Source organism: Balaenoptera ricei, chromosome 5, assembly GCF_028023285.1.
Source record: "Balaenoptera ricei isolate mBalRic1 chromosome 5, mBalRic1.hap2, whole genome shotgun sequence".
In the NCBI taxonomy this organism is placed as follows: domain Eukaryota; kingdom Metazoa; phylum Chordata; class Mammalia; order Artiodactyla; family Balaenopteridae; genus Balaenoptera; species Balaenoptera ricei.
This window is the reverse complement of record NC_082643.1, coordinates 123,639,031-123,654,670: the sequence shown is the minus strand read 5'-3', so window position 1 is coordinate 123,654,670 and position 15,640 is coordinate 123,639,031. Positions and strand designations below refer to the sequence as shown.

Genomic DNA, 15,640 nt, shown 5'->3' with positions numbered 1-15,640 from the left:
ACAAATGACTGAAACAACAACAATAACAATGGTTCTTCCTACAGTTGACAGGGTGGGAGCGAACTCTGCAGCTCTCTCCAACATCTATCCTCCAACTCAGTACCAAGCCCCTCATAAATGGCCAAAGACTATGAACGATGGGTCCCTGCTCCAGGTCTCACTCTCCTCTCCCCTCCTCCAAAGTCTCTGTGAGGAGGAAGGAGCCATATAGAGATTTATAGAAATTGAATTCTCCACTGAAATGAATTATGCCACCTCTTCCTTATAAGGAAGAACAGGCCACAGCCAGTTTTAGTTTCAGATACATGCTTTTCTCTTAGTAACATATTATTATTGTACATTCTGGTGATGGATGCAGCCTGCTTAACAAGATATTAAAAGATGATATTGAACGGCTTGGGATTTTTTTTAGATAGCTCTTCGTTTGATCAACACCTTCACTCCCATCCGAGGACTTGCCATCTGCACTGACTGTAACATTGCACAACTCCTCAGGTGATAGCTTAAAAAGGAGTTGGGTTTGCATGAGATGCAAGAAACTCCTTGCAAAGCAATGCCATAATTTTGACTCAGATAAACCACCACTTAAATAGCTAATTTTTCCTCAGTCTGTGGAATAACAATGTGTCTTACAATTACATATTATCTATAAATTACGGCAATGTTTCCAAGTTACCTCTACCATTTGAAATAAAGGACGTCTTGTTATTCTGGGATAAGGAACTAATGTGTTTGTCTTTGTGCCAATGAAAATGAGGCAATCTCAAATTCATGCAGGTCTAGAGATCGGGTTCTTAAAAAGGTGAATCCCTGAACTCACAATAAATAAAAAGTTCAGTTAGAAATTTGAAGTATGCCTTTCATTTCATAGGAACTCTTTTTAGATTTTTTCCAGTAACTCAGCTCATTCACTATCTTGTGACTGGAAGATTTTAATACAAGCTGTTTAAGAGGAAAGGATGATACACGCTGTTACTTTCCAATACATGAAGTCAGCTCCCTAACTAAACTGTCTTTTCTGACAAGCAGTCAGAAATGTTGATATGAACCCAATCAAGTTATGTGACTTTACATCCGGGCTTTTTAACTGACACTTTGATGGAGCATAATAGACAGTTCCACTCAAGAATCTTGCTTTGTTATCTCTAATCTGTCATCATTTTGATTTGGAAATATATATAATGTCTCTGGTTTCAATTTCATTCCTCTTTCAATTTACATTTGAAGATTAGACATGTGTGAATTCACAAATCCCTTCAATTTAGAAAGAGAATGAGTCTTTAGAATGATTAGACAGAAGACTAAAATTTTCACTCAATTCTCCAAACTTAACGGTATATTCAGAAAAAAATCTTAACTTCTAAATAAATTAGTGCTGAATTCAGAATTCTTTATTTTGACTTCTGAATAACATTTGTTTTCCCCTGCAATACTTGCTAGTAATAGAATAACATTTCAGCACTAATTTGTTGTACAATAGTAACATAGGCAACTTGGTTTTGCCTGCCTAGAATCTTTTCCCTCATCTTCTTAGACAAAACCCACGTTCTCCTTCAGAAACCACCCCTCCCACACTCTCAGTCTAGGTGACTGGGGTAGGTGAACTCCTCCTGGTGCCAGTGCAGGGTATGTGAGGAGACCCTCCCAATCAGAGCACTGTATCTCTCAAGGATGGGCAGAGCCAAGAGATGCAGAAAGAAAGAGCATTAATTATGTGAGCCTAGATCCAGCTGGGCCAGAATTCAGTCCATCTTGGAGCCCCTGATTATGTAAGCTAAGTCAGCTTCATTTAGGTTTCCTGTTACTTAAAATAGACAAAGTCCTGACTATAAGGAATAGCTTCCGATTATATTTGGTAACATCTCGAGAAAGATGTCCCTTTAGTTTATCTCTATTTTGCCAATAAGTAAGTTCTTGAAGTTAGTTATAAGTCACTTACAGTGGTAATTTCAAAGGTGACACAAAAAAGCACGTTCGAGGATTTATTGTTTCTGCTTCTGGAGTGGTAGGTGGCTTTTACTCACATGTTGCCCTCAGGAGATCTTATACATAAATAAAAGTTTCTATTACCAAAACTGTTTCTGAAATCTGGGTTTGCATTTCATTTATTTTCTGAGACTTTGCTTCCTGTTTCTAAACTTTCTATGTATTGTTTCAACATCTCACAAGAGAGAGAGAAACTGGACAGTATGAGATGGGTCTCTTCAGTGGGGAAGCAACACCTTCAAGAAATCTTGTCCTTCTGTGCTGCATCACAATTTACATTTCTGTCTAATATTTTCTGTTCTCGTTTTTATGTAAGAATTTACTTTTATGTAAGAATTTCTTTGATTACTAAGACATACAAATGGAGCTGCTTTTAGCTATAAGAGGAAAACTCCAACTCAAACAGCTTAATTTAAAAACAAATTTATTATTTTACATAGCAAGAAGCCTAAGCAGGAATGGCTTCATAGCTAGTTAATTCAACAGCCAACTGGTGGATTCCTTCTCTCCTTTCACTTTGCCATCTTCAGTAGTGTTCCTCATTTAGCAGGATGGCTACGGCAATGCTGGGCATTCTTGCACAGATAATAATGTCTAGGGAAAGAAGACCTGTTTCCTCTCCTGTGTCTCTTTTCACCAAAAATGAAATCAGATCTCACTGGCCGGAAGTGTATCATATGATCAGGCCTAAACCAATTTCTGACAAAGGAAATGGAGATATACTATTGGCTTATTCCTCTCCCCTGGATTTGAGGTTGGGACAAGCCTCCCCCTACCTAAAAGGATGGCCATGTGAAAGCAAAGGAATATCTGAGGATGGCATTGGGAAGTAACTAAAGAGTTCTGCCCAGGGTCAGTGTCATGAATGTATATCTTGGACAGCAGCACAGAGACCAGCCCCAGAAGGGCCCTGTTCTTAGTTTAATGCTCTGCTGTCATGAATTTCTTGATACATTTTGAACAAGGGGCCCTGAAAATTATGTAGCATGTTTTAGCTGTGGTAAATCGAATAGCTATGCCAGGGGCTTGGTGGAGTGTCTTCTTCATCTTTTTCTTTTCCTTCCCTCCTTGGAGGAATGTGAAATAAAATTTTGCTGTGTAGAGGTGAAGCAAAATTAGGCAAAAGAAGGTGGAAGACAGTAGCTATGAATGTAAGGAGGAAGCTGTCAGTAGAGATGTGAGCAATCAGAAAGAGTAAAGAAGGGATGGAAGATGGAATGTAGAATACAGGAAAAGACGAGAAAGAAGTATACCCTGAGAATGGGCCGGAACAGGTCAACACAGCTCATTCTCAGGGGGCTTATTACCAAGGGAGGGTGCGTTCTGCAGGAATTGGTCAAGGCAAAATGTTGTGATTAACTTTATAGCTTTTTAATGATCCTCATATTTGTTTATAATTATTTGTTTGTTTATTTTAAATCTCTCTTTTAATGTTTGCTTTCTTTTTCATGCTATTCCTTTTTCTTTCTGTCTCTCAGTTTTTCTGCTAGAGGGCTGCTTCCCTCACATCAGTTATTGTCTCCTTCCCCTTTACAAGAACAGTTTCTGCTGTTCGGTAAAAAGGGGCCTGCCTCCCCTGCATGTGCAAAGGCCTGGTGAGAACGTGGGACTTGAGCTAATAAAACCCTCTGAGCTAACACAGGAATGCAGCACATGTATCCATGTAGCTGTTCGGTGGTTGACTCCCACTCCCAACCCCACCTTTAGGAGTGGGTCCGTGGTGTAAGCCTGGCCTATTGGTAAAGCCCAGTCCCCTGGACTCAGAGGTTTTTTTCAGGAATGGACACTTTATTTCACCACTGTGTTAAATAAAACGTAGCTCCAGGATATCTGCCAGAACAATTGGGAAAGAGGTGCCCACTATTTGCTGGAGTTCATGGACTGATACGATGTAAGCCTAGAGCTGCTGGCTGCCACTTTTCTCATGACTTGGTCAGAAACTGGGAGTGAAGTTATTAGCGTAGAGATAAGCAGAGCTGAGAAGTGGAGGGAGACAGATTTCTAATGACAGTATTTGAGCATTCGGGTTCAGATGAGCTTGAACTCTCACCAACACTTTCAATTATGAGGGCCAGCAAATTCCCTTTTTGGTTTAATTCAGTTTGGTTTAATCCAGTCACTTTTAATCTAAAGAGATCTGACTCATACATATTGCTACCACCAGAACATATAACTGTGTAAATATTTTCAGCCACTTTTAAGGAAGAGATGTGTTTTGAAGGAAATTTCATTTACTATCTTTCCAACTGTTTAATATCTATTTAGAAAAATACGGGACAGTAAGTGTGACCTGCCCTTGCACACGTGCCCTCTGACTGGCTAGGTGCAATCAGGCCAGTGGATTCAGCCAATCAGAACTGAGCAGGACGTGGGTGTCAGCTGCCGAGAGCAGAGGACTGTTTGCTTTCACACCTCACAGAGACAGTGCATTGGAAATTTATGTGCCCCTAGGTAAATAACATAGATCAATTGAAAGGTGACTAAGTCCAAAGTCCTTAGCTTATACCCATGGTAGAAATGTCTTCAAGCCATGGGAAAAATGAAAAAGACAGATTTTAAATCAGATTATGAAAAAATATAGATAGATAGATAGATAGATGAGGAGGCAACATTAGAAAACAGCGTTACTCCCTATAGGGCTTTCACACGGCCCTCAATTTCACCCGCTCTGGAGTTCCATTACCTTTCTTCTTCTTCTTATCTTCTTGTTCTTATTATAGTAGAAATAAGAATAAAAAGACAGACATAAAAATTGTTGTTGTTGTTAATCATCATTGAGACTAAAGTCTGTTTTCTGGTAATTAGCCCCACTTGCTACAGAGTTTTTGAAGAATAAATGTACTTATAAATTGTGTCTATTACGTTAACATCACCAAAACCTCAAAAATTCATTATTTCAAATTATAGTGACTCCTAAATTTAAGAAGCAAAGCATCTTTGCGCATTTTAAACACTAAAATCCAGTGTATAAAAACTTTCATTCTTTTTCCTTCCTTTCATAGACAAACTCCTCAAAAGTTGCTCTACACTTAGTCACCATTTCTTCACTTTACTGCCCTGCTTCTAGCCAGCTTATACACATGAACATATCAAGAAGATACGGCAGAAGTGAAGTAAAGAGGATGTTGGACTTACCTATTAAGCCTTTTTTCTCCTGGGTAATAGGTGCCATTGAATGGCTGACAGTAAAGGGCTACTGTGATAGGATTAAACATACTCTACACACACACACACACACACACACACACACACACACACACACCCCAGACCATAAAGAAGAATTAGAACCACTCGCCCCCAGCCCAGAAGCTCCCAGCTTCTCTCCCTGGGCTGCAATCTTCTTTCCCTCTAACCCTGTCTACCCAGCCTCACACCCTTGGTCTGCAGTCCCAACTTGAACCCCTTAGAACTTGGCTTCTCCAGGGCTCAAAACTTGGCTTTTCTCAAACAACTAGAATCTGATTCCCTTTACCCTACCACCTCCCCTACACATGAGCTCTTTTTCTGCTTTGAGGAGAAAATTCTGCCCTTAAACTTTAGGGTAAAGAACCCACTCCAGACAACACAAAAAACAGGGTGGGGTGAGTCAGGGAGTATCTGGAGACGGCTAATGGTGAGGGGGGAGGATTTGAATCTCACTTTGAATTGACTTCTCCAGCACTCTGGCAAAGGCCACAAGGCCTTCTACTTGTCAAATCCAGTGAAAATCTTTCAGAACTTAATCATACTGGATTTCTCTGGACCTTCTGACATTGCTGACAATCCTTCCTTCCTAAAACGTTCTTCTCCTTCGGCACTCTTCCCCCTTAGGCCTCTAAGACACACCTTCTTTTGCTGAGCTTTCTTTTCCTCCAGCCATTCTTTCCTATCCATACTCCTCTTCTCTTTGTTTCACTGATCCTCAGGAGTCATCTTATCCATTCCCATGGCTTTGACCTACAACCTACATGCCAATGGTGTTCAAACCTTTATCTCCACCCTGTTCTTCCTCCTGAGTTCCAGTCCTATGTATCCAACACCTATACTGAACAACCTTACCTAGGTAGTCACAGATAGCTCCAGGATGTCAAAGACAGAATTCATCATCTTTACTCCTTAATTCCATTCCACTTCCTCTGCAGCCAAGCTACCCCACATCCTGCATTCCTTATTTTAGTAAATGGCACCGCGATTCATCAAGAGTGCAAAACAAGAAACTGTGAGTCTCACTAAAGTCTATGTTCTATCAACTCAACCTCCCAAATAACTCTCCATCTCTTCCCCCATGTTAGGCTCTCATTTTCCTTGCCTTAACTACTATAATTACTCTGTAGTGGGATTCCATGTCTCTAGTCACTTTTCCCTCTAATTCTTCACCTGATGGCTCTCAGTGTTATCTTAATAAAACAAAATCTTATCACATTACTCCCCTCCTGCAAGCCCTGTGATGACACCCTATCAATCACCCACAAGAAAAAATGTTTTAATAGGAAAGTTCAGCACCATCTTTATTTCACTTCTGCCATATCTCCTTGATAACCTTCTCATTTAGACACAGTTGGTCTTAGAGACTATTTCTTCCCTAGTTCTCTTCTTTTATTCAAGACTTTAAGACTACATACCCTAAAAGAAATTAATGTGTGTTTGATTTCTCAATATTGTCATTTCATTTCCCTTCTACAGATTAATGCATACTTCCCTTTGTACATCACCATATGTTGTGGCATGAGGGATACAAAGATACCTCACAGAATACCCCTAGCAGGACCCTGTATTATAACAGTGCTGGTCAGGCAATGGTTAGCATGTAACTTATTATTTCATACAAGTAATAAAATATAATTATCTTCAGAATTATAAAACTTCATCTCCTCCTACTCCTCCCCTTCACTCTATGCTTTCCAAAATAATTCACCTCAGTTTTTTTTTTAATATAAAGACTCCTTACCATAATTGACTATGATTTGATTTATAGAAATCTAATATGTTCATAACTTTTAGGGAAAATATTTGTGTAAAGCTGAGTATACTACACAAATATGTATTAACTTTTAGATTTCTCCTTGCAAAGGACTATATGTTCTGCAAGCAGAAAGAATATAAAAGTTTTGTGTTTAAGATTAGCCCACTATGCTAACTAAAAAAAATTAGAGCCAATAAAGTTGCCCATTGGAAAGTAACTAAAGAGAGCTTAAGGAGGGCTTCCTGAAGGGGTTTCCTGGGCTCTCTTTGCAGAAGAAATCATTGCCTGTTCTCCCCACGGACAATAGAACAGAGACATCTGTGTCCAAGTCAAAGAGTGAGGAGCATTTCCTAAGACAAGCCCAATATCATGTCTAATATGATCCACATCCTTCTGAGACTCTGAATGGAGAGAAGACAGAGATGACAAGGAAGTTTTCACCCCCTGAACTGTAATCCAAATGGCATCTCCATCCACAGAGAGGCACTCACACAAACAGACATGTTTATAGTTCATTCCATTCCATCCACTGGCACAGAATAGAGCACATAATGCAGTGGTTTTATCAAAAGGTTCTAATGAAAGAAATTACATGCTGAACATCCCTGAATTCCTGTGAATGGAGTAATGGCTCCAATGAATAAGAAGTCTCTAGAATTATAATAAATGGTGAAAGACTGAGACATTCTGCAAATGAGAACATATGTAAATTTTAAAAGATACTTAAACTAAGGTATCTTGATTTTCAAAATTTGAAGGGGAGCATTGTTTGTCCAAACATAGAAGTAATGTGCTGTATATCCAAGTGATTTTGGCAATTAACTTGTAAAATCTGGTCTAATTATTCTTCTCCTTTTCTTGGATTAAGGTGGGCTTTTAATTTGTTCTCTTTTTAAAAGAATATGCTACAGAAGAGACATTATTTTTCATATAAAATAGCCTATTTTTTATTTGTGGGTTATTGGGATTGAATCAAAGTTGATGTTTTAGTGAAAAACTTGAATATATTCATTAATTCATTTAAAGTGATATTGTTCAATTTATAGTGGTAACTATTAAAATATGGCAGTTATGTTTTATTGAAAGAAAAAAATAACAACAATAAAAAATAAACAAGGCAATCTTTGAGAGTCATAAGTGCCCTAAAGCAAATAAATAAGATGGTATGAAAATATATACTAATAGTTAACATTTATTGAATACTTATTATGTGCCAGCATATTACATTCTTTACATGTAATCCTGTAATGTAGGTACTATTATTATCCCTATTTTATGGATGAAGAAACTGAGGTACATGGAGCTTAAATGATTTATTCAAAGTCACACAGCTACAAAGTAACAGAGTAAGGATTTGAAGTGAAGCAGATTCCTGTGTAATGGTAGGCTATGATATTTGAATCAATTGTCCTGCTGAAAACAACCAAAACACTTAAAAGAAACCTCTTCTTAACGTCATTAAAAAGAAAAGACAGTTTTTAAAAAGGCCAAAAGTGAAGGGAAAATGAGAACTCTGGAAGGTAATGGATACAGAAGGGAAGTAGGCATTGAAACTGTTTTTTGACTTAAAGGCATTTCCCAATCTGGGTAGATCAGAAGCTTTGTTTTGATGACCTTGTTGGACAAGGGAGATGACCTGGTGGAGAATCTAGTAGAAGACCCTCCTTTCAATAGACTGAGAATCTCCTCCAAAGGGCTGCACGTTCAGGATAGGCATGAATAAAAAGGGAAACAGCCCAGAAGATAAGTTAAAGCCTCTGATTTAATTGCTATCTCGAGACTTAGACTTATGGTTTAAGGTAGTAATGCCCCAGAATCCTAGCAAAAACAGGAAAAAAAAAATTCTCTCTGGAATTGAGTACCTTCATCTGTGGGTCTCAAATTGTTTCCACAAATAATTTTCAAATACAGTGTTCTACACACAAAGAAAACCAGGAATATAAGGAAACTAGACTTGCGACCCCAAAAGACTTCAGAGGGAGACAGTAAAAGAACTATGCTGACTTTGTTGAAACAAATAAGAGATAAGCTTGAAGATATTAGTAGGAAATAGAAAACTATAAAGTGGCTGCTTTGTAAAGGAGGAATTTAAGATGGAAAATGATAGAGACAACAATTAAAAGGCCAGCGTAATAGTTTGCACAAGGGATATTATTTAAAGAATATTAATGTATAAATAGGTATCAACCAGAAAAATGGATTTGTCTTGGCCACATCTCAACACTATATTCAAAGTATAGATAAAGTTATAAAAATGTCTATCAAATCTGTGGATAATGTGCAGGTAGGAACAAAGGAGACTACTTTAGGTGATAAATTAGTACCCAGGAAGACATCAACTTCTTGGTGTGAACAAATAAAATAAACTGAAATTAAGCAGGGTAAACATAACATAGGAATGACAGGACTTAGTATAGCTCACATAAGGGAAAAAACCAGAGATTTTCTCTGACAGTGAGCCCAAGATGAGTGAACAGTGATTTCAACAGTGGGCTCATTAATTACTCTAAATGATAGTACCGCATTTCTTTGTACTACTTAAAACAAACCTTAAAGTTAAGGTCATTTATGGGCACCTTGCTAAGAAAAGGGGGACAAAGATGATGAGAGAGGGCACAAAACCACATCATATTAGGAATTTTGGAAGAACTGGTAATATTTAACATTGATAATTCAATTTTATTTCACTAATATTTGTTGAACATTTCCTTTATGCCAGAGATTGTTATAGGCACAGGAAATACAGAAATATACATGACTGGTTCCCAGTCTCAGAATGTTCATAGTTTCATTACAATGTAAACAAGAATAGAAGATTAGAAATAAAAATAATAACTGTCTTAAAATAATTTAAGGTTTATGATGTGGAATAAAAAATGGCTATGACACCTAGGTAAGATTCAGGACCTGTGAATAAAATATAACCTATTAAAGTGAACTATTTCCTAAAAATTGTAATTTCCTGAAGATGGAATGGACTACTTTTCCATCTTTACTACCTTTTAGAGTAGTGAGTTTTATGCCATCTACACCATTTAAACATAAGCTAGACATGTACTTGGGGGAGATTCACATTAGACTGTTGGACTGTGTGTATATACACACTACTCTATATAGAATAGATAACTAATAAGAACCTACTGAATAGCACAGGGAACTCTATTCAGTGTTCTGTAATAATCCATATGGGAATCTAAAAAAGAATCTAGAAAAGAGATTTTTTAGAATCTAAAAAAGAGTGGATATATGTGTATGTATAACTGACTCACTTTGCTGTGTGGCAGAAACTAACACAACATTGTAAATCAAGTATACGCCAATAAAATAATTAATTAAAAAAAGAAGGGGAGGGGCTTCCCTGGTGGCGCAGTGGTTGAGAATCTGCCTGCCAATGCAGGGGACACGGGTTCGAGCCCTGGTCTGGGAAGATCCCACATGCCGCGGAGCAATTAGGCCCGTGAGCCACAACTACTGAGCCTGCGCGTCTGGAGCCTGTGCTCCGCAACAAGAGAGGCCGCGGCAGTGAGAGGCCCGCGCACCGCGATGAAGAGTGGACCCCGCTCGCCGCAACTAGAGAAAGCCCTCGCACAGAAACGAAGACCCAACACAGCCATAAATAAATAAATAAATAGCGTTCCCTTAAAAAAAAAAAAAAAATTCTTTAATAAATGTTTTAAAGTGTTAGAAGAACAGTAGCTAGTATGGTAGATTGGTCACCTGACAGTCCCCATTAACAGCCTCCTGGTATTCATGCCTTTTTAATGTGAGTTTGCCTCTCCTCCCATCAAGAAGTAGAGTCTGTCTCCCACGTCTTGAACTTAAGTTGGCCTTATTACTTACTTATTACTTACTTAGGCTAACAGAATATGGCAGAAGTGAACCTGTGTCAGTTTCAAGCCTAGTCCCCAAGAACCCTAGCATGCTTCCACTTTCTGTCTTGGAAAGAAAATAGCACAGACTCTGGCTAGCCTTCTGCAGGATGAGAAATCATGTGGGGCAGAGGGAAGAGGTACCAGCCAAGCCTTGGAAGCAGAGTTACCTTGCCATCAAATGGTTGCATGCAGACACATAAGGGAGCACAGGTGATACCAGCCTAAATTACCAATTTGACTTGCAGGATCATGAACTAAATAAATGGTTGTTCGAAATCATTGTTTTGAGGTTGTTTGTTATGCAACAATAGCAACTGATACAGCTAGCAAGTCCATGAAAATCCTCAATTGATTTTCTTGGTTTTGGAAATGATAATGTCTGGCTACTTCATCCCTCCATTCAAAAGAATGGAAGGAAGGAAGAAGGCAGGGAGGAAAGGATGGAGGGAGAAGAAGGGAGTTCAGGTTACATCCAATTCACTATTAAATTTCTGTATGGTGACAACGGGAAACGTAATGAAGTGATTAATCTGTATGAATAAGAGCTTTTATCATTGATTTTTAGATCAGACCTAGGATAGTGATACTTGGCTCCTCATCTTATGATGAAATTATTTCTAAGAATGCCTTGATGCATTTAAAGGAGAATTGGTTTGGATGAGAATTTTAGCTAGGTTATGCCTTTTTCCCTTACTCAAAGCTTGAAATGCAGATTTATGATTATTACTCAGGCTTCTTATTCATGTTTTGCTTTTGCCAAGATGATTACTATAAGCTACAACACTTCAAATCACAGTGGAGACATAGAATTTCTAAAGGCATAATATTACCTTTATGTTTTGGTTCAAAATACATCTACTTTTCAACATGTTCTTATGGCAGTTGAGCACTTTCCCCCCTTGTTGGGCAATTAAAATGGAGTCCTTATATTTCCATTTCCTTTTGGAAAATTTCCAGCAAATTATGGAGTTGGAAGGATGGTTTGGGGGACACTATCTCCGTACTACTCAATGCTTTTCATTTTTTTTTTTTTTTTAATTTGTTTATTTATTTTTGGCTGCATTGGGTCTTTGTTGCTGCGCGTGGGCTTTCTCTAGTTGCGGCGAGCGGGGGCCACTCTTCGTTGCGGTGCGCAGGCTTCTCATTGCAGTGGCTTCTCTTGTTGCGGAGCACGGGCTCTAGGCGCGCGGGCTTCAGTAGTTGTGGCACATGGGCCCAGTGGTTGTGGCTCACGGGCTTAGCTGCTCCGCGGCATGTGGGATCTTCCCGGACCAGGGCTCGAACCCGTGTCCCCTGCATTGGCAGGCGGATTCTTAACCGCTGCACCACCAGGGAAGCCCCGCTTTTCATTTTTATTACATGTTACTAATTGCTCTGCATTAAATACCACTACTTTTCCTTTTATGGTGCTCTGCAGGATTGGCTACAATGTAAAATATAACTCAGATATTCAAGGTTATCTTTTGAGGATAGCTAGTCATTCTATTATGTGCCATAAAAATTAGATCTCTAGTTTAGATTACACAAAGCAATGTAAATCTGAGAGGATAAATAGTCTGTTAAACAGCCAAAGTCATGATTAAGTAATCATTGGGAGCTCTAGACAATTCTTGAGGAAGAAGTGATGGGCCTTGGGGATTCTTCATAATTCCCCATGATGTCCTTGAATCCAAGATAAAAAGTGAAGGATATGAGTAATTTAAGTCTGTTTAGAGTCTCTAGAACTGAGATTTCCCTCTAAACTTAATCCCAACTCTTGAGTCAAATCTTATAAATGAGTGAACCAAATAGTCCTCAGGAGTAAACAGCCTTTCCTCTTTGTTTTTTTTCTCTGAAGATCTATTACCTGAGTGTAAGAGGGCTCTCCTGGCATAAAAGCTTTAAAATTCTATCACTGCTTAGTATTCCTCCCATCTCAGGTCTTCTCTTTTTGCTACAATCTTGTCCTGCTATTTCTCTTATAGATATTTATGGAGCAACTAGCATGATTATGGCACTAAGCCCTATGATAAAGAGGTTATGGTCTTCCCTCAGGAAGAGAGATATTGAAGTTATTCTTTGAAAGACACTACTTTAAAAGGTATTGTTACCGCTATCATCATCAAGAAAGCTTTTCGGCATCCTTTCCTTAAGGAGTGCATTCACAATTCCCCCCCTTTAATAATTAAGAGAATTATGCTTTGGCATCAAGTTCCAACCTCACTTTTCCAGCTTAGAAAATGAATGCACTCTAGCCAATAAACTAAATTCTGATTAAAAAAATACATCCTTAATTGCTTGGCAATCAGTGACTGAGCTCTGGCAGGTTCAGATAGTGAGTTGGGAGGACAGTGAAGGTGCAAAAGAGCTCTAAACACACTTATCTTTCCATTGCCATCACTGGAACGCACAATTGTGCTTGGTCAAAAGCAGTACTACTGTTAACCCCATGGAATAGAGGAGTCTCCTTCAGGCAAATTCTTTTCACATCTATCACCTCATCACTTTGTTTTTTGTTTGTTTCATTTTGTTATAAATATACTCCCAAAATAGCCTGCAAATTGGGAATCATTTCACTAGCAAGATGGTTGTGTGGAAAATGTAACATGGGGTGAAAAAGTTATCAACCTCTGGGACTAGATTTTGTGACAATGATCCAGTTCCTCTTGATCATGCAACACTCACACCCAATCAGATATCAACTCCTGTCAAGCTCACCTCCATAAGTTCTCCCATTTCTCTACAGTCTACAACCACAACCCTAATTCACTTCCTTTCCTCTGTTCTTTTGCTTTGGGCTCTAATTTGGTCTCCTCAGTTCCTGTCTTTCCCTTCCCTGTCCATTCTGATTTTAATCATCTTGAGGCCCACTCCAATTTTATCACTGACATGTTTAAAATTCTTTGCTTGTTCTCCATTACCTACAGGATAAAATTCATACCTGTTCTGAGGTATTCACAACACTCCTCCGTCTTGACATAACTCCTCTTTCCCACTCTCCTCAGCTCTCCCCACCCTCACACACTCTGCTTCTCTCCTATGGCAGAGTCAAATTGATCTCCTCACTCTGTCCTATACCCACTCTTCTCTTTCCTGCCCTTCTGCCTCTGCACTTTCAGTTCCCTTTAACTGAAATATCTTCCTTAATATCACTTCTAGTGTAAATGCTATCTTTCCTTCTCAGGTCAAATCAGATGCTGCCTTATTCACAAAATCTCCCTAATATCCCCATGTAAATGGAACTGATCTATCCCACTTCCCCAGCTTGAATGGAAGAAAGAACTATTTTTCCTTTCATTTTCAGCATAAATCACTCTGAGGCTCTATCTTACAGAATATCTTTCCCATTGGACCATTGTCCCTTCATGGTAACTCCAGTACCCCCAGGCATGCTTTCTCAGTCCCCGTGGGCAATATTAATTACTCTCATCTCCAGGGGGGCAGAAAAACAGAAAACCTATTCCATCAGCCAAGAGGCCCTTTCCTGTCACTCTTGTTGCTCTCATTATCACACTACATTGTTGGGAAAACACCAAGAATCTGGTTATACCTGTGCCACACTTCATGTCCATTATTTGAGAATCCTTTGTCATCTTGGACATGTACTACCACCAAAATCTGGCAACCAGTCGGCTGGTACAATCCCTGTCCTCTGAAGAAATTCCCTTGGGCCACCTAGGATTACACGACTTTGTTGCTTTGACCATCATTTCCTCCAAATGAGGGGCAGAAGGAAAAGCCTCTCTACTTGCAGGCACACACAGCTGCCTTCATCCCCTACCACTCAGAATGTTGCTGTACTTTGGTTACTTGGTTCCTCAAGTCTACAACATTGTACCCCTAGAGCCTTTGCCCAGGGTAATGTGGGCAGTGCCAGAACAGCTTGTTCTTGAGGCATTTCCATCTCAGCCCCACGATCTAGCTGGAGTCCTCCATCCCATACCACCCCGTGCTTTGCCGCCTGACTTGCATCTCATTACCACGACCAAAGCTTCACAACACTGTCCATTCAGGTACATGTGCCTTTCAGGTAAGCATCCAAGTCTTTAGGAGATATGTTGGCTAAAAATGCCCTTAGTTTTAAGGGTCAAAAAACCTGAAAATGAACAAACAAGAAAAACCTCAAACTGGATTAAACAATAATGAGATTTGCTGATTGACATATCTGGAAACTTAGAGGTAGAACAGACTCAAGGATGATTTAATCCTGTAGATAGCCCTATTTCCTTGTGACTCTTGGCACTGTCTTCCTCATTGTATTGACGTCATCCTCGAGCCTGGTGATGGGGTATCCTTAGAGGTCTGAGTCTCACACCTACACACGACAGTACATCCAGAAAAAGAGTTAAGGGGTCACTTCTGCAAACGTTCCTGGAGTAATGGGCAAAAAATTTCCCAGGATCCCCAGGAAACCTCTCTTCAAGTCTCATTGGTCAAAATGGGGACTCACATTCCTCAGCCAATCACTGACAAGGAGGAGCAAGATTACCAACCAGGCTCACCACCCCCCCATGAATCACATGGGTTGCATGTGGCACAGGAACAAAAGTGGGTTCTGTAAAGAATGACAGTAAATAAAATTGGAACGATACAGAGAAGATTAGCATGGCCCCTGCGCAAGGATGACACGCAAATTCGTGAAGCGTTCCATATTTTTGACAGTTTGGTACTGGCACAAAAACAGAAATATAGATCAATGGAACAGGATAGAAAGCCCAGAGATAAACCCACGCACATATGGTCACCTTATCTTTGATAAAGGAGGCAAGCATATACAATGGAGAAAAGACAGCCTCTTCAATAAGTGGTGCTGGGAAAATTGGACAGGTACATGTAAAAGTATGAAACTAGAACACTCCCT

General features: G+C 39.3%; 1 non-coding gene across 1 annotated transcript; it reads left to right on the top strand.

Moving 5' to 3' along the window:
* The first annotated feature begins 15,331 nt into the window (after positions 1–15,331).
* Positions 15,332–15,436, top strand: LOC132366820 (U6 spliceosomal RNA). Its single transcript, XR_009503543.1, has one exon. It is a non-coding gene; the product is annotated as a U6 spliceosomal RNA (small nuclear RNA).
* The last annotated feature ends 204 nt before the right edge of the window (positions 15,437–15,640 follow it).